The sequence below is a fragment of the Triticum urartu genome, chromosome 6A (assembly GCF_056163025.1).
Source record: "Triticum urartu cultivar PI428250 chromosome 6A, HENAU_Tu73, whole genome shotgun sequence".
Taxonomy (NCBI): Eukaryota; Viridiplantae; Streptophyta; class Magnoliopsida; order Poales; family Poaceae; genus Triticum; species Triticum urartu.
The window spans coordinates 399,797,476-399,817,090 of NC_141878.1; the positions used below are offsets into that span (position 1 = coordinate 399,797,476).

At 45.4% G+C, this 19,615-nt stretch overlaps 1 long non-coding RNA gene across 3 annotated transcripts; it reads right to left on the reverse strand.

Moving 5' to 3' along the window:
- Positions 1-14,943: 14,943 nt before the first annotated feature.
- LOC125513634 (uncharacterized) lies at positions 14,944-18,178 on the reverse strand. Of its 3 annotated transcripts, none has more exons than XR_007286060.2 (4): positions 16,942-18,178; positions 16,596-16,685; positions 15,654-15,715; positions 14,944-15,263 (listed from the first exon to the last, which is right to left on the reverse strand). It is a non-coding gene; the product is annotated as an uncharacterized LOC125513634 (long non-coding RNA). The 3 variants fall into 3 exon arrangements; XR_007286059.2 differs by lacking the exon at positions 15,654-15,715 and having other exon boundaries at positions 16,942-17,031; positions 17,114-18,176; XR_007286058.2 differs by lacking the exon at positions 15,654-15,715 and having other exon boundaries at positions 16,942-18,177.
- Between the last annotated feature and the right edge of the window lie 1,437 nt (positions 18,179-19,615).

Genomic DNA, 19,615 nt, shown 5'->3' on the forward strand with positions numbered 1-19,615 from the left:
CCGGATCTGCGAGGAGGCGGCGGCGGGACGACGATCGGCGACGAGGCAACGGAGGAGGAGCGCGGCGGCGCGGGCGCGGTCGCCGGCGAGCGGAGAGGAGGTGGCGAGCGGCGGAGGCAGCGAGGGGCGGCGCGGCCGGCGGAGGAGGCGCGGGGCGGCGCGGCTGCGCGGGCGGGCCGCAGGGGGCGGCCTCGGGCCCGAGCGGGCCGGCGGCGGCGGGTGGTGGCCTGGGGCCACGTGGCAGGCGCTGAGAGGCTGGGAGCGGCGGCGCGGTTACGTCCGGTCCGGGACAGACATGTCCGACGGGCGAGATGGGAAAGATCTAGGGTTTCATCCGGGATTTCGGAGGGGAATATGTTTTTATAGGTAGAGGGAGCTAGGAGAGTCCAAATGAGGTGCAGTTTTCGGCCACGCGATCGTGATCGAACGGCCGAGAGGATGGAGGGGCTTTGGAAGGGTTTTGGGCCACTTTGAAGGGGTGTTGGGCTACAACACACACGAGGCCTTTACGGTTCCTCGGTTAACTGTTGGAGTATCAAACGGACTCCAAATGGCACGAAACTTGACAGGCGGTCTACCGGTGGCGTACCAAAGCCGCTTGGCAAATGTCGGTCCATTTTGAGAACGTTTAACACCCGCACATGAAAAGAGACAAAAAAAGGGGCGCCGGAGGACATAGGAGTGTCGAAAAGCAAAACAGACAACGGGGAAAATGCTCGAATGCATGAGACGAACACGTATGCAAATGTGATGCACATGATGACATGATATGACATGCATGATATGAACAAAATGCAAAACGAAGGCAAAACCCAACCACGAGGGAGTATCATAACTTAGAGCCGAAAATGGCAAGAGTTGGAGTACAAATATGGCAAGTTACATCCGGGGCGTTACAACACTCCACCACTACGACAGGATCTCGTCCCGAGATCTAGGACTGAAAAAACTCCAGATATTCGGAACGGAGGTGGTCCTCACGTTCCCAGGTGGCTTCTCGGTCGGAATGATGTGACCACTTCACTTTCAAGAATTTGATAGACTTGTTGCGAGTCTTGCGCTCAGTTTCTTCAAGAATAGCAATGGGATGATCATGATAAGACATGTCTTCTTGGAGATCAATCTCTTCGAAGTTGATGGTGCGTTCAGGCGTCTTGAAACACTTGCAAAGCTGAGACACGTGAAACACGTCGTGCACGTTTGCAAAGTTGGATGGAAGCTCAAGTTGATAGGCGAGGTCACCTCTTTTGCCAATGATCTTGAAAGGACCCACGTATCTAGGGGCAAGCTTCCCTTTGATACCTAAGCGACGAGTACCTTTCATTGGAGAGACGCGGAGGTAAACATGGTCTCCTATCTTGAAAGCCAAGTCATGATGCTTGCTATCATAGTAACTCTTCTGGCGCGATTGCGCGGCTTTGAGATTTTCACGGATGACTTTACACATTTCTTCAGCTTCTATGATTAGGTCATTGCCAAGAAGTTGGCGTTCACCAGTCTCTGACCAATTAAGAGGAGTACGACACTTTCTGCCATAGAGAATCTCGAATGGGGCCTTGCCCGAACTCGCTTGGAAGCTGTTGTTGTAGGAGAACTCGGCATATGGAAGACAATCTTCCCACTTCATACCGAAAGAAATGACACAAGCCCTGAGCATATCTTCAAGGATTTGATTTACTCGCTTGACTTGTCCACTAGTTTGAGGTTGGAAGGCTGTGCTGAAGCGAATGTTGGTGCCCATGGCCTTTGGAAAGGAGTCCCAGAACTTAGAAGTAAAGATGCTTCCACGATCTGAAGATATCAACTGCGGAATGCCGTGCAAGGAGACAATCCTGGAGGTATATAGCTCTGCCAACTGAGCTGGTGTGATAGATTCTTTGATAGGAAGAAAATGAGCCACTTTTGTAAGCTTGTCGATGACAACAAAGATAGCATCATTTCCAAGCTGGGACTTGGGAAATCTAGTCACGAAGTCCATCTCAATATGGTCAAACTTCCATTCTAGAATGGCAAGAGGTTGGAGGAGACCAGCTGGCCGTTGGTGTTCTGCTTTCACTCTTCTGCAGACATCACATTCATTCACGAACTGAGCAATTCCTCGCTTCATTCGAGTCCACCAGTACGACTGCTTGAGGTCATGGTACATCTTTGTACTTCCAGGATGAATAGATAGGAGTGAATTGTGAGCCTCGTTCATAATGATTTTACAAAGGTCACCCTTAGGAACAACAATTTGATCCTCAAATAATAGAGTATCTTTGTCATCAAGGCGATAGCACTTGTACTTGGGTTGGCTCTTGGCAATCCCATTCTTCACCTTCTTCACCATTGCATCAAGAAGTTGTGCCTCACGAATTTGATCTTCCAAAGTAGGAGAGACTTGGAGGTTGGCAAGAAATCCTTGAGGAACAACTTGGAGATTAAGTTTTCGGAAAGCTTCACAAAGATCCGGTTGGAAGGGCTTGAGAATCAAACTGTTGCAGTAAGCCTTCCTGCTCAAAGCGTTAGCAATGACATTGGCCTTGCCTGGAGTATATTCAATACTCGTATTATACTCTTGAATCATTTCGACCCAATGAGTCTGCCTGAGGTTGAGGTTGGGCTGAGTGAAGATGTACTTGAGGCTCTTATGATCAGTGAAGATGTCAACTTTCCTTCCCAGCAAGAGATGTCTCCATGTTAACAGAGCATGGACAACTGCCGCCAGCTTGAGGTCATGAGTGGGGTAGTTCTTTTCGTTGGGCTTCAACTAGCGCGAGGTATATGCCACAACTTTCTTCTCTTGCATTAACACAGCACCGAGACCTTGCAGGGAGGCATCACAGAAAACTTCGAATGGTTTGGATTCATCAGGAGGAGTCAGAACTGGAGTTGTGACTAGCTTCTCTTTCAGGGTGTTGAAAGCGATGTCACATTCAAGCGTCCAGACATACTTCACATGCTTCTGGAGGAGGTTGGAAAGAGGCTTTCCAATCTTAGAGAAATTCTAAGTCCCTGAAAACAGGAACATCACGAGAGCTACTTTGCATGCATGTGCTAGTCACCACATTGATCACAAAAATACATGGCATACACCCCTATAAAGATGGCATGGCATAGCCCAAAACACATGTAGAGCTCAAGTCCATAGGAAGCACACAATAATCATGGCAAAAATGACAAATGCTCAAGATCTGTTAAGAAACAGGAACTAACATTTTATAGTACTCTTGCATCAACAATTTGGGCATCAAGATGGACTCAAACAAGCACGGTGCAATGGAACAAAATGAAGAGGACATCCAGATGAACAATTTGATATACTGCACACGAAAAACGGAGCTACGGATGAGGAGTTATGACATGACGAATAGAGCTAGAAAATATTAGGGGAAACCGGGGACTTAGAAGAAATAGACCTCGCCCAGATCTAGGGTTGGCATGAAATTTGAGGCACGGGCGGGGTTCTTGCCGGAGCACGGCCGGACACAGAGGCGATAGTGGCCGGGGACGCCACAACTCACCGGAGAGGGCTCGGGGGAGCCGGATCCGGCCGGATCTGCGAGGAGGCGGCGGCGGGACGACGACCGGCGACGAGGCAGCGGCGGAGGAGCGCGGCGGCATGGGCGGCGGGCGCGGTCGCCGGCGAGCGGAGAGGAGGTGGCGAGCGGCGGAGGCGGCGAGAGGCGGAGGCGGCAAGGGGCGGCGCAGCCGGCGGAGGAGGCGCGGGGCGGCGCGGCTGCGCGGGCGGTGGCCGGGGCCACGTGGCAGGCGCTGAGAGGCTGGGAGCGGCGGCGCGGTTACGTCCGGTCCGGGACGGACATGTCCGACGGGCGAGAGGGGAAAGATCTAGGGTTTCATCCGGGATTTCGGAGGGGAAGATGTTTTTATATGTAGAGGGAGCTAGGAGAGTCCAAATGAGGTGCGGTTTTCGGCCACGCGATCGTGATCGAACGGCCGAGAGTATGGAGGGGGTTTGGAAGGATTTTGGGCCACTTTGAAGGGGTGTTGGGCTGCAACACACACGAGGCCTTTACGATTCCTCAGTTAACCGTTGGAGTATCAAACGGACTCCAAATGGCACGAAACTTAACACGTGGTCTACCGGTGGCGTACCAAGGCCACTTGGCAAATCTCGGTCCATTCTGAGAACGTTTAACACCCGCACACGAAAAGAGACAAAAAGGGGGCGTCGGAGGACATGGGAGTGTCGGAAAGCAAAACGGACAACGGGGAAAATGCTCGGATGCATGAGACGAACACATATGCAAATGTGATGCACATGATGACATGATATGAAATGCATGACACGAACAAAATGCAAAATGAAGGCAAACCCCAACCACGACGGAATATCATAACTTAGAGCCGAAAATGGCAAGAGTTGGAGTACAAATATGGTAAGTTACATCTGGGGCGTTACAACAGACAAAGGACCTCACAAGGTCACCCTAAAGCCAATGTTTTGCAGGGGAATTATCATCATACTCATGAATATGAGCGTGTTTCATCTAACTGCTATGTTCAAAGAACAAAGAACTTTTCTGCATATTCTTCTGAGTACTATTCACCCCTGCAAAACTATTTGCTAGGGCTCCAAAGTCAAAGTTCTCAGATGATGCACTTAGACTTATTGCTTCTAAGCCATCCCTGAAGATGTGGGTGGTTAAGAAGAATTAACTTCTCTTGCAGGGAAAGGTCTCCAGCCGGAAATCACAGACTTCTGAAGACAATGCTGGGGACCTAAAACATCTTGTGGGACGCCAGATAAAGTGCCAAAATGGTCTTACCATGTATTTTGTCCCACGGTTTATTGACGAGCATCCTATTTACCATCCAAGAATCTTAAATTTGATAGTATTCTTGTTCATTATATGTTTGTGCTTCACAATACTCTTGGCGAAGCCTATCCCACTAACTGCACTGTAGGGTACAACTCCAAAAGCTACTAAATGGATAATGGACACTGGATGCACTAACCACATGACTAGTGATCGAAGTCTTCTCATGGATTCAACCCTATATCCATCTACTAAAAGCCACATCATGTTCGTTGACACTGGTAAAAGGAAGGTATTGGGCTTAGGTAGAGTTGCTATCTCAAAGGATCAACACATGCATAAAGTGATGCTTGTTGAATCCCTTGGATACAAATTAATGTCAGTCTCAATGCTTTGTGATCTGAACATGATTGTGATATTTGGAAAATATCGTTGCCTTGTGCTTATGGAAACTGACAAATCTCTAGTCTTCAAGGTTATCGAAGAGGTGATCTGTATATGGTAGATTTCTCCACAGGATCACAGCTTGCCATATGTCTTCTAGCAAAAGCTTCAGAGTGTCGGCTTTGGCATTGAAGGCTAGGACATGCGGGCATGAGGAACTTGCACACTCTCGTGAAGAAGAAGCATATCATTGGCATCCAGGGAGTCAAATTCAAGAAGGATCATCTATGTGGTGCTTGTGAAGCCGAGAAGATGACTAGGGCCAAGCATCCCTCGAAGACAATCATGACTACATCACGCCCCTTCAAGCTGCTACACATGGACTTATTTCGCCCTACTCACTACTCTACCCTTACTACCACTGCACATCTGTATGGCTTCATTATTGTTGATGATTATTCGAGATACACCTGGGTGCACATAATTCTCTATAAGACTGAGGTGCAGGATGTCTTCAGACGATTTGCCAATCGTGCCATGACCAACTATGACATCAAGATCAAGAACATCAGGAGTGACAATGGCACATAATTCACGAACACTGGCCTCGACACTTATCTTGATACTCTGGGAATCACTCATTAGCTCTCGGCTCCATACACACATAAGCACAATGGCTTCATGGAGCGCAAGAACATGACCCTTATTGAGATGGCACGCATGATGATTGATGAGTACAAGACTCCAAGAAAGTTCTGGCCTAAAGCCATTGATACTGCTTGCCATATCATCAACAGAGTTTATCTTCGTAAGTTCTTCAAGAAGACATCCTATGAACTCATGACTGGTAAAAAGCCAAACGTAAGCTATTTCAAAGTCTTCGGTGCTAGGTGTTGGATCAAGGATCCACATCACACTACCAAATTTGCACCCAAAGCACACGAAGGTTTATGGTTGGTTACGGAAAGGATTCGTACACCTACAAAGTCTTCAACCTCTTTCACTATAAAGTGGTTGAAACTATAGATGTGCAGTTCAATGAGACTAACAGCTCGCAAAGAGAGCACCTGCCAAATGTGCTAGATGAAGCTTCCCCTAGTGAATCTATCAAGCTTATGGGTACTGGAGAAATCGTACCCACTGAGGAACAGGCAGAAGAGGAAATTGTCATTCCAGCACCTACTACACCTGAAGACAATGCTCAGGCTGAAGATAATGCTGAAGATGAAGATAGTAGTCAACAAGAGCAAAGTCTTCGCCCTATTCATCCTCGGGTTGCCAATGAAGTTTAGATTGAGAAAATCATCGCTAGTATCAACACACTTGGTCCTCTCACTCGATCAAGAGCAACACACCTAGAAAATTTCTATGGGCACTTTGCATTTGTCTCTATATCTGAACCCAAGAAAGTTGATGAAGCCTTCATGGAACCTGAATGGATTCAAGCTATGCAAGAAGAGCTTCAACAGTTTGAGCTGAACAATGTGTGGGAGCTAGTCAAACGTCCCGATCCTCTCAAGCATAATATTATTGGCACCAAATGGATCTATCACAACAAGCAAGATGAACATGGTCAAGTTTTCAGGAACAAAGCTCGTCTCGTTGCCCAATGTTAAACACAAGTGGAAGGAATTGACTTTGATGAAACCTTTGCTCTCGTGGCTAGGCTTGAAGCCATTCGCATACTACTAGCCTATGTTAACCACAACAACATCCTTCTATATCAAATGTATGTGAAGAGTGCCTTCCTCAATGGGAAAATTGAAGAAGTGTATGTAGCTCAACCACCTGGTTTTGAAGATCCAAAGCGTCCTGATATGGTCTACAAACTCAACAAGGCACTTTATGGCCCCGAACAAGCACCTCGCGCTTGGTATGGTACACTCAAAGACTTCCTAAAGAGCAAAGGCTTCAAACCTGGTTCTCTTGATCCTACTCTCTTCACGAAGACATGTGATGAAGAATTGTTTGTATGCTAAATCTATGTGGATGACATTATCTTCGGTTGCACTGATAAGAGATACAGTGATGAGTTTGGGCATATGATGCAAGACCAATATCAGATGTCAATGATGGGAGAGCTGAAATTCTTTCTTGGTCTTCAAATCCGTCAACAGAGAAATGGAATCTTCATATCACAGGAAAAATATCTCAAAGATTGACTGAAGAAGTTTGGAATGCAAGATTGCAAAGGGTTCACGACGCCAATGCCAACCAAAGGCCAATTGGGCCCCGACGTCAATGGTAAAGAGTTTGATCAAAAGGTATACTGCTCCATGATTGGTTCTTTATTATACTTATGTGCATATACGCCAGATATAATGCTTAGCATTTGCATGTGTGCCTGATTCCAAGCGGCACGAAAGGAATCACATCCTTCGCGGTGAAGCGAATACTTCGATATTTGGCTCACACCCCAACGCTAGGATTATGGTATCCAAAAGGCTGAGAGTTTGATCTAGTTTCTCAGGTGCTGATTATGCTGGAGACAAGGTTGATCACAAGTCCACATCAGGCACATTTCACTTTTGTAACACTCCTAGTGTCATGCTACAGTAATCACATGTTAATGGTGCCATGTCATTAGGTTACTATTGCTAATCTTCACTTGATCCAAATCACCATTCAAATTCAAATCCAATCTAAAGTCAAAAATTCTATTTGTCAGACATGAAATCTAAAATGTTCATCTTGTGGCAAATAATCATTTGTTAATATTGGTGGTGGACCAACATTTTTGCAAGGTGTTTGAATGGCCTAAACCAATTGAAGCAGTGGCTAAAACAATAGATTAAATGGCTTTTTAATTTATAGAAATTGCTACCTTTTTCACAAAGCCTCACAGCCTTTTTGTGGCAATGCAAAATAACTCTTTGGAATTGTTTTAGCCAGTGGCATAATTCTGCAAAGTCATTAGTGGCTAAAAGAAAAATGCAAAAGCTGCTGAAAAAAAAAGAAAAAGAAAACTAAAAGGGAAAAACTAAAACTAAAACTAAAACTAAAAAAAGAAGAGAGGGAACCCCCTCCCACAGCCCACTGGCCCAGCTGGCCGGCCATCCCACCTAACCAGCCGGCCCTACCGAAACGGCCCACCCCAACCCCCTCTTAACCCTCTCCCCCATCCCGAACCCTAACACACCCCCACGATCCCCACTCCCCCCACTCCCCCGATCCCCTCCTGGATCGAGATCGTCCCCGACCGCGCCTGGTTCCGCCCGACGCCGCCCCGCCGCTCGACGCCAACGCCACCGCTCCGGATCGCCGTTGCCTCCTCGCCCCTCCGCTCCCTCGCGCGACGCCCGCCTGAAGCCGCGGCCATGCCTCGCCCCAAACCCGACGTGCCCATCGCCCATCGTCGCTGCTCGCTGGCACCGCCCCGCCAACCCGTCACCGGATCGCCTCCCTGACTCCTCCGCCGTCCTCGTCCCATCCCCGACCCGATGGCCTACACCAAGCCTCGCCGCCCCAATCCCCTGCATACGGGGGTGAGCTCTCCGCCGTCCCCTCCCTATCTTGCTCGCCCAACCCCGCGCACACCCGCTGTCCGCTACACCCACGCCTGCCTCTCGCGTTGCGGCCCCGCGCTCACCGCGGTCGGGTTGCGCCCAGCTTTGTCCCCCCCATCGCCCGTGTCGAGCTCACCCCCCCCCATAGCTGCGTCCGTGCCTACGCACCGGCCACCCCGTGCGTGCCCCGGGGGTCCCCAGCCCGTGCTCCCCGCGGCTGCCGCCCCTGCGCCGACATCGCCGTTGCTCGCAGCCCCGCATGCGCCCGCACCATCACCCGTCTCCGCTCGCACTCGCCGCCCTACTGTCGCCCAGCATGCCTCGCTGGCCGCCGTTGCTCGCGCGCCCACCCATGGCCTCGACCCGTCGCGCCCTTGTGCACCTCGCGCTGCACGCGCTCGCGCTGCCATCTGGCTGCACCCATTCCCCTCACCCCCGCTCCTGCAGCCTCCTGCGGCCGTCGACGTCGCCGCGCTGTCTGCCACCCGCCCTGGTCACCGGCCCTCCCCGCGCTGCGCTCCGCTACCCTCGTCGGCCCCACCCGCGACCCCTGCTCGCTGGCGCTCACGCCGGCGCGCGCCTCGGTTCGCCGAACGGGCTGCTAGCGCCTAAGAACCGACGCCCGTTAAGCCCCCTGCCTATGACATGTGGGGCCCAGCCCCTGGAAAGTTTTAAAAATGAATAATTAAAAATAAATAAATAAAATAATTAATTAATGAATTAACTAATTAAGTTAATTAATCCTATTTAATTAATCTAATTAACCTGTTAGTTTAATTAAACGGTAATTAATTAACCTAACCCTAATTAACCTAAGCAGAGAATGACAGGTGGGTCCCACGGGGCCCACACGTCAGGTTGACCAGGTCAACGATCAACGTTGACTGCTGACGTCAGCATGCAATGTTCTGGATAATGTTGAATTCAAATATTTAAATAAATCCTAAAAATGATTTAAATCTTTTAAGATTAATATAAAATAAACGTAGCTCGGTTGGAAAAACTTTGTACATGAAAGTTGCTCAGAACGACGAGACGAACCAGGATACGAAGCCCGTTCGTCCGCTATGCCTCCCTAACATAGAGAACACGCAACTTTCCCCTTCCGGTTCATCTGTCCGAAAACGCAAAACACCGGGGATATTTTCCCGGATGTTTCCCCCCTTCACCGGTACCACCTCATACCGCGTTAGGGCACCCCTAGCACTGATACTTGTCATGTCATGCATCGCTATGCATGTGTTTGCTTAATATTTGTTGTTTCTTCCCCCTCTTCTCTCCGATAGACTACAAGACCGACGCCGCTGCTACCCAGTACGACTACGGTGTTGACGACCCCTCTCTCTTGCCAGAGCAATCAGGCAAGCAAACCCCCCTTGAGCATTCCGATATCACCCATTTCTTTCCCTCTCATGCTTGCATTAGAACTGCTACTGCTTTCTGTATGATCCTATTATGATGCATAGCCTGTTGTTGTTACATGCTTTCATGCCTTACCTGCTTAGTAAGGTTGGTTAGAGATCCATCAGTGACCCCCACCTTATCCTAGTTGCCCCGCTTTATGTTCGATGACTCAATCAATGTGATCAACGTCCAGACCCCGGCACCGCACATCACTTTCCCCCTTTTGTTGCTCAACTCTGTAGAGTTACCATCGAGTGCCGAGGGTGGAACCTCTTACATCACTCCTGATGAGATCTCTGTAGTGTAGCTATATGGTTGAGGTCATCGAGGGTGATTTCCTCCTTAACCACTTCTGTTACGGCTCTGTCATGCAACCCCTCAAGTGTGAACCTCGAGGGTGGATCCTCTTACGTTCACCTTGATGATAACATTGAGTGGAATTCACCGGGGGTGATTCCTCGAGTTTTCCCTTTGGTGTTAGACACACAGTTACTATGGTTACTATGACTGTACAGTGAACCATGTTACTAAAGACGGGTCAGCCCTGAGGGGTACCCGCGCGAGCTTAATAGCGAGCGATGTGGAGTCGGGTTGACCTAGAAGGTGCCCGCGAGATACTTACGAGGCGTGGCCGGGCATTCTTAGCCCTTGTTGCAAGTACTCGAGACGGGGCGACGGGGTCACATCGATCATGAGTCTCTGCTCGTTACCATGTGCTCCTAATCCACTACGATTTGGATATTTGATCCGAGGGGCCTCTCGCCTGATAGCACTAACCATCACGTGGGCATAGTATGGGCGTTCTGCGTCGTATACATCAGCCGAAGTTTAATAGACGTCAGCGACTGAACGGCGCGCGCCGGGTTGGACTGCGTAAGCACCTGCCTTTTTGAAGGAGGTAGCTAGGTCTGCTCACCGGCCGCCCACGCAACGTGTAGGAGTTCCCGGGGCGATGGCCCATGACCCCTGGGGGCATAGGTTTAGTTCGGCGTGCTGGCCTCTCTATTAAGCCTAGGTCGGGTTGCGGCGTATTGTTTGGCCGACGCCGGGCATGACCCAGGAAAGTGTGTCTGGCCAGAGTTAATCGAGCGTGGTGGGTAAGTTGGTGCACCCCTGTAGGGAAGAAAACATCTATCGATAGCCTGTCCTACGGTAACGGACACTTGGAGTTGTATCCCGATCGAAACAACTAGAACTGGATACTTGTGATGAGAAATGGATAGTATGGCTCTGGGATTGCTTTCTCGTTGGGAGTCGAGAAAGGATCTCTGGCCGAGGTTGATAACACTACTACTTTACATTATGTTGATCTGTACTCTTCTAGATGCTTGAAGATGCTAGTCTTCGATAGGCTAGGCTTTCCCCTTCCCTTCTGGCATTCTGCAGTTTAGTCCAGAGATACAACCCTTTCCTTTGATACAGATGCATACTTAGTTTAGATCTGATGTAAGTCTTGCGAGTACTTTGGATGAGTACTCACGGTTGCTTTGCTACTTCTTTTTCCCCCATACCCGATTGTTGCGACCAGATGACGGATCACAGGAGCCAGACGACGCCACTAATGACTACTACTACCCGGAGGATGCCTACTACTACGTGAAGACCGCAGACGACTAGGAGTAGTTAGGAGGCTCCCAGGCAGGAGGCCTTGCCTTTTCGATCATTGTTGCTTTTGTGCTAGCCTTCTTAAGGCAATCTTGTCTAACTTATGTCTGTACTCAGATATTGTTGCTTCCGCTGACTCTTGTGTATTCGAGCTTATGTATTCGAGCCCTCGAGGCCCCTAGCTTGTAATATAAAGCTTGTATTGTTTTAATTTGTGTCTAGAATTGTGTTGTGATATCTTCCCATGAGTCCTTGATCTTGATTGTACATATTTGCGTGTATGATTAGTGTACGATTGAATCGAGGTCTCACAACTTTCTTGGACGATCTCTTGTCTGTTGGTCTTCAAAGAAGCAGAATTGTGTATCACTCTCCATTGCTGAATCTAAATACATTGCTGCTGGATCTTGCTGCGCTCAGCTTCTTTGGATGAAGCAAACCCTCAAGTACTATGGCATCAACATGAAGCATGTGCCCCTCTATTGCGACAATGAAAGCGTCATCAAGATTGCTCACAATCCAGTTCAGCACTCGAAGACGAAGCATATTCAGATTCGTGATCACTTTCTCAAAGATCATATGTTGAAGAAAGATATTGATATCATTCATGTCAACACTGAAAAGCAATTGGCAGATATCTTCCCGAAGCCTTTGGATGAGAAAAGGTTTTGAAAGCTGCGGTGTGAGCTAAATTTCTTAGAATCCTCGAATGTCCAGTGAATGGACACACATCCTAACGCTTATGCATATTGGTGACTTAGGTGCACAACACACGAAGTAACGTATATCTTCAATTCATGAAGACTTACCCTCTAAGTGTGAATACATTAATGTGGAATTTGACTTCGGAGCGCCACGATAATTGTGTGTCGTGTCTAGGTCTAATATTTCCTATACAGTGGGTAACGCCACCACCAACCTTTCTTGAAGATTTTCACTTGGCGTTATGATTTCATTATCTTCATAGTTGGTTTGTCTTCAACATTGGTTTATCTTCAAGATATATCTTCGCAATGTTGATTTGGTCTTCATTGACACACACACACACACACACAGATATATATATATATATATATATATATATATATATATATATATATATATAGTATTACTATTCATCACCCAGGGTGCAGAATAAGTTATTCTTCACCCGAGGTAATCTTACGATCATTTTATAATTAAATTACGTTTGGAATTCAAATAGTTACATTCATATTAATTCACTATGTAAAATTTGACATAAGAAAATAAAAATATAGGTCATAAGACAAGAAAAATTTGTAGTTTATGTGTATTTTAGACTATGTTTTTACGTTTGTAATTTTACATAACATAAAATATTTTTTACAGCGATTATATATTTTCTTACGGTCTCTTTTTGCGTCGAAAATAAGACAAAACTTACGAAACATAAAATTACGGTGCATTAATTTCACGTTATTCGTCACCCTGGGTGAGGAATAGTTATTCTTCATCCCCCTCTATTTTACTATCAATGCATCGTAATTTTACGTTCCATCAGTTTTGTCTTATTTTCGACGCAAAAAGAGACCGTAAGAAAATATATAATTGCCGTAAAAAATATTTTATGTTATGTAAAATTACAAACGTAAAAACATAGTCTAAAATACACATAAACTACAAATTTTCTTGTCTTATGACCTATATTTTTATTTTCTTATGTCAAATTTTACGTAGTGAATCAATAGGAATGTAACTATTTGAATTCCAAACGTAATTTAATTATGAAATGATCGTAAGATTACCTCGGGTGAAGAATAACTTATTCTGCACCCTGGATGATGAATAGTAACACTATATATATATATGTATATATATATACATATATATATATATATATATATATACATCTGGGCTATTCTGTTTTGCGTATTCTGTTACCGTACTTGAACTGACGGTTTGAGGCGATTGTACTGATGAATTCGAAGCGGTTGAACTGATGTTTTCATTTCTATTTAACAGATCGTCTTTTTTAGTTCAAAATTTTTTTGCATTTTTTTTATCGAGACAGTGCGTGTAATATATCGTTGGAAAGCTCTTGACAACTATATTTCAAGTATATTGAACATTTTTGCAAAATCATCATGGTTTAAGAGCAGTTTTGAAAAAACTATTTTTTTAAACCGAAAACATGAATCGTATTTTGAACTCAGTTTTCAAACGGTTTGTCGGAATTGAGTAAATAAGATGGCGTTGAAAAGCTTGTGAAAATCCGCATATTCCACATATCTATTATTTTTTCAATTTTTTTATAATTGAAAAGTAATTTGAAAAATGGTGAAATTCTGGGCGAAACGTATTTTCACGTTTTTTTTACAAGCGGTTTATCGGATTAACGCAAATGATACGGAGTTGGAAAGCTACGGAAAATACGCAACTTTTTTGTATTGAAATGTTTTTCTAATTCCTTACGGTTTAAAAACGAATTTGAATATGATCAAAGTTGATCTCGAACGCAATTTTTTTTAAAAGTTTGTCGAAATTGAGCAAATAATATACCGTTGGAAAGCTATCGAAAATGCAAAACTTAGTCATGTTTAACACTTTCTCAAATTCGCAATCGTTGAAGAGTAATTTAGAATACTGTGAGACCCATCGTGTTATTTTCTCATCAGAAAAAAAACAGAGTACTTGTAGTGATTTTTTGTGTGTTTGTACTGATCTATTTATTTCACAGAGTAATTTCGAATAGGATGAAGCCTGTCGTATTTTTTTCCGTTCGAAACAAAGTACTCGAACTGATCTCCATATGGATTTGTACTAAGCACGTTTTCATAGATTGGACTTTTACTTTGTTTTTTGGGTAAGGTTTCCTCTTAAAGTTTTAATGGTTTACGGTATCATCGCCGTGTACTTACATAGTTTATATTGTCGAACTGAATGATATTTTTTTCAAAAAAGAAAATGTTTTGTTTCTTTCTTTTTTTGAACTCAACATTTTTTTTATAATGATGTTCTAAACTTCTCTCATTTTACGACTTGTACTTTTACCATTTGAATTTCCATGGGGTTTCTTTTTTGCTTGAACTTTTACAATTTGAATTTCTGCCATTTCTTTTATTCCGAACGGACCACCATTTTTAACTCGTACTGACCAATATTTTTAATTCAAACCATTTTTCCTTTCATCATCTGACAGAAATTGTTTCCACACATAATACATGTAAATGAATCATATTATCCATAGCATCGACCTCAGCACAAAAATCATCGGCCTATTCTTGTACAGCCTATTCTTGTACGGAACTTTTCAAGCACCCACATGAACACAATAATAATTATCAGAAAAATAAAGTGCTTCCGCACATGGGTACAAAAAAACTTCCAGCACACTTGGTCCTGCTCCTTGTCTTCAATATCAGTATCAGTTCAACAGGTAGCGTGTTTTAGTGCTTCCACAGGAGGATTGCATTAAACCAGAAAAAATCATTCTTTGCCATGGATAGAGAGAACAATTCTGAACAAATACAAACTGAATTTTTTGAGTAATAATGATGTAGTCTCATTCAACATTCTGGTGAGCAAACTGCAAACACTTGTATTCTGTAGCGCAGGTGGCTGCTGGTCCCGAGGCTTCATTCACCTAGCATAGAATAACACATCCAGTTCAAGATTAACCATCGATGCAGGCTTTAATAAGCAAGAGCAACAGTACACACATGTACTGTTTGCATGTCTAACCACAAACCAAGACTAACATGTATTGTTTGCTTATAGTCTGGGATGATCTGTCAAAATTTTACAAAGGCACTTAACTACCTTGAGTTCACACATGATTTTTGGGGATTTCCTCAAGATTGTGCACAATAAAAGCACACGGATTTAAAAGAACAGAAAAGTTGAACTGAAAACCAAAATAAATGGCCCCCAGGTTCCCCATATAGCAACTAAAACTTCAGTACAACTACACCTTTTATTGCTGCACTACTACTTAAACAAGGTAAATCAATAGTAAAAAACTAAACTAACATACTTGTACTTAATATCTTTGTGCACGTCCATGGCGGCAATGCGCAACCGTCGAGCATGTAGCTCCTGTGCAAGAAGCAAATGCCCTTAGTGGTGGCCACTATCGCAGTTTGCAAGTGGACTCATAGTGGGTTGCGAGTGAACTAGGAACAAAATAAAATAGCTATAAAAGTGGAAGAATGGAGTACGTTTGAAGTGGAGAACATTTCTAGTTTGCAACCGTTGTAGAGCCAAAATAAAGACGATATATTAGTAGACTTGCACTAGAACACGTTGCCATCATAGAGTGCAAACAGAACTAGAAGTTAAGGCCAGCTCAAGCAAAAACATGTGACATGCATTCGAGGAGCTCTTTCTCAGAACCAAAGTAGGTCACAACTGATAAGTCCAACACTTTTGTAACTTGTACTACAAAAACAATAAACATTGTCGCCCAACAACATCATTTGAAGTGCTACAGTAGTGTTAAAAAGAATCTTTGAAGTGCTACAATTAGCACCATTTTATCCATCACCTATCCACAACATAAATTTATATCATCTAGTTGCCCAAACCGGGCACTTGAGTTGAGCAAAAATCCCAAAGCACTATAGAAAATTTGCCAAGAACAAGACCAAAGGCATTAAATGTAAAATGACTGGGTTCAACTTGTCAGCAGATACATGTACTTATGTATCTTTTATTGTTGAACGTCCGGATGTCTTTACAAGAATTCCATGGCATTTCTTCAACTGCCATGACCATTTTACATGACCTCAGCTCTGAGGGTCTAGTTTTAGCTCAACTCCGACCAGCCCTCAACTTTTTGCGAAACCAAAAAATGAACGAGACACAAACTTATGTTATAATAAACTTGTTGTTTACCGTTAGTTTGTTTCAGTTTTCAGTGTAACTTGTGTAGTTCTAGATGTAGTTTCGGTTGTATGTCTGTAGTGGTTAAACGTACCTTGCTCAGTTTTGGCGAGTGTTATGGACAGAGTAGGCAGAGAAGGATATCTCACTCGATCTAGTCTTTTGCCAAAAATATTGAAAATACCTGCAGAAAATAAGGTGGAAATATTGTGTTTTTCAGTTTTCTTTCAAACCTGAAATGTTTAAATACACAGAGGTATTTTTAAAACATCATGGGGCAGAAGGAGCACCACAACACACAATGACGTCTTAACAAGAATGTGAACCGTAAGTGTTACTTTTTCCACGCAAAAATAACAAGAACAGAACAACTTGAAGGCCATCTGACAGTATTTACTACTATTGGTTAATCCATCAGGGAAAAGGGTAAATAAATTTACCTTGGATCTTGACAGAAGTAAGACCGATATCTTAAAACAATTCTTCTCGGTAGTAATAAAGAGGCATCTATCTTCCTTTCTTCTTTAAAACTACGGCAGGTAATCAGTAAATCAGACTTTAAAACTTCAGTCCAAGCTGCAAACTTCGGTCAGTAGTTGAATTAATACTCACAAAAGGCTGAAGAGTAATTGTGGAAGATGAGGGGATGACCTGCGGATCCCATCGGCGAACTGACAAACTCACAAACTGAAAGACTGGTATGCTTCAAACGAACTGATATGCACTATGCTGTTTTTTTTGTCGAACTTACTAGCTCTCAGAGTCGAATTGTTGCAACATCCCTGTGCATCACTTATCATATAATATAAAACCGATAAATTGAGTTGTTCCAATAACACAAATTGAACTTTTCTATGATTATTTTTTAACAGTATATCATATGAAATTTTGGGAGCACAATTTATTTTTTCACTGCATTTTCCCCACAATTTGTTGCAATAAAGCACCATCTTTTTGGGAGCCCAATGGTTTGCAGAATCATGGCAGCTGGGACTAAATTGTACTGCTGTGAATCAAAACTTCAGAGACAACTAAACTATACTGCTATGCAATCAAAATTACAGCTGCAAGAAGGATATGTGATTCCATAAATGTCCCCCAACATGTACTGGGCAGCTTCAGAGTCTGTACTGAAAATGAACTATGGATCAACGGCTAGAGTCGAGAGTAAATCCACACATGGCAGCACATTCAGTTGAAAATAGAAGAGAGCAGCACACAGCAGTAGAAGATGCTCGGAACTCCACACACAAGCGAGACCGGGGTGCTCTTCGTCGAGCTCCGCTGGCCGAGCGGCCGGAAGACCCAAAGTTGAACGGCCAGAGTAGATCAGCCAGGACGGACTGCATAGTTGCACAGGGAGCCGGGTGGAGGGAGGCGCGCCGCGGCCAGGGGTCGGAGGCGCGCGGCGGTCGGGGTAGGAGGCGCGCGACGGCCGGGGTTGGGAGGCGCACGGCGGCCGAAGGAGACAGGCGTATGGCGGCCGGTGGTTGGGGGCGGCGGGCGCGGCGGGCAACAGCGCTTGGTTGGGGCCGGCCGTGGGCGGTGGCGACCGGGCAGGGGAGGGAGGAGGCGGCGCGCCGGTGGGGAGGGAGGAGGCGGCGCTGGAGGAGTTGGGATCGGAAGGGATGTGGGTTCTGGGTCGATGGGTTGTGCGCACCGGGTTCCACTTTTTTCTTTTTGTTTGTTACCGATTCGGGCTGGTGGGCTGGTTCGGGAGATTGCGTCGCGTGGCTCCTATACAGGGCCTGATAGCCTGATAGTAACAGAATATTTCTGTTATTAGTAACAAAATCAGGGGAATCGCTGGCTCTAACAATACACCATGGCTAGTCCTAGATAATTTCAACGAGGTGCTCCACGCACATGAACACGATGATGTCAGTCACAGAAGCTAGGCACAGATGAATGCGTTCAGGGATACTTTGGATACATGTGGACTGTCAGATATAGGTTATACTGGCATTGATTGGACTTTTGAGCGGAAAGTTGCTGGAGGAACATACACTAAGGTTAGACTGGACAGAGGCGTGTCAAATCCCGCCTGGACCATCGCCTTTCCTACAGCAAGGCTGGAACACAAATCTGCGGCAACAAGTGATCACATCCCCCTCTATGTGCAATACGTGCATGAAAATGCATGCAAGCGGGCCCCGTGATCCTTTAAATATGAGTTGGCATGGGAAAGGGACTCTGGTCTCCTGCCCCTGGTACAAACTGCATGGGCGAGTGTGCCGGGATATTCGGTCAGCTCGTTAAACGACAAGCTCACGTCGCTGTCGTCAGACCTGTCGGGTTGGGACCGGACGCATTTTGGCAACATTCGACGCGAAATCCAACAACTCTAGCGATAGCTACAGGAGCTGCGGGAGATCTCAGGAAGATCTGCTCCAACACATGAGGAATTAAAAAAAGTTGACCGCTTAACTGAGCTTTTTCACAGGGAGGAGATCCTCTGGAGGCAGCGCGCTCGGTTGGAATGGCTAATGCACGGAGATAAAAACACATATTTTTTTTCATCTACGGGCTAGCAGGCGAAGGAGGAAAAACCAGATAAAATCGCTTCAAAGAGAGGATGGTCAGCTCATAGAAAATGTGCCTGAGATGGAAAGCTTGACAACATCCTTCTATTAGCAGTTGTACACGTCAGAGGGTGTTCATGACATGGCGCAGGTCCTGGACACGGTCCTGACCAAAGTCACTCAAGGGATGAATGATATGTTAAATGCCCCGTACAGCCAAAAAGAAGTGAAAACCGCCCTCTTTCAAATGTTCCCCACAAAGGCACCAGGCCCGATGACTTCCCCGCTCATTTTTTTCCAGCATCATTGGGATACATGCGGTGAGGATGTAACCAAGGCGGTTCTGAGAATTGTGGAAGGCACCGAGTCGGCAGCATGCGTCAATGAGACTGTGTTAGTCCTCATACCCAAGATGAAAAATCCTATACACTTTTCCCAATTCCGTCCAATCAGCTTGTGCAATGTATTATACAAAATTGCTTCGAAGGTGATTTCTAACAGGTTGAAAATATCCTGCCTAACATCATATCAGAGGAACAGTCTGCCTTTGTGCCAGGGAGAATGATTACAGATAATATCATTACAGCTTATG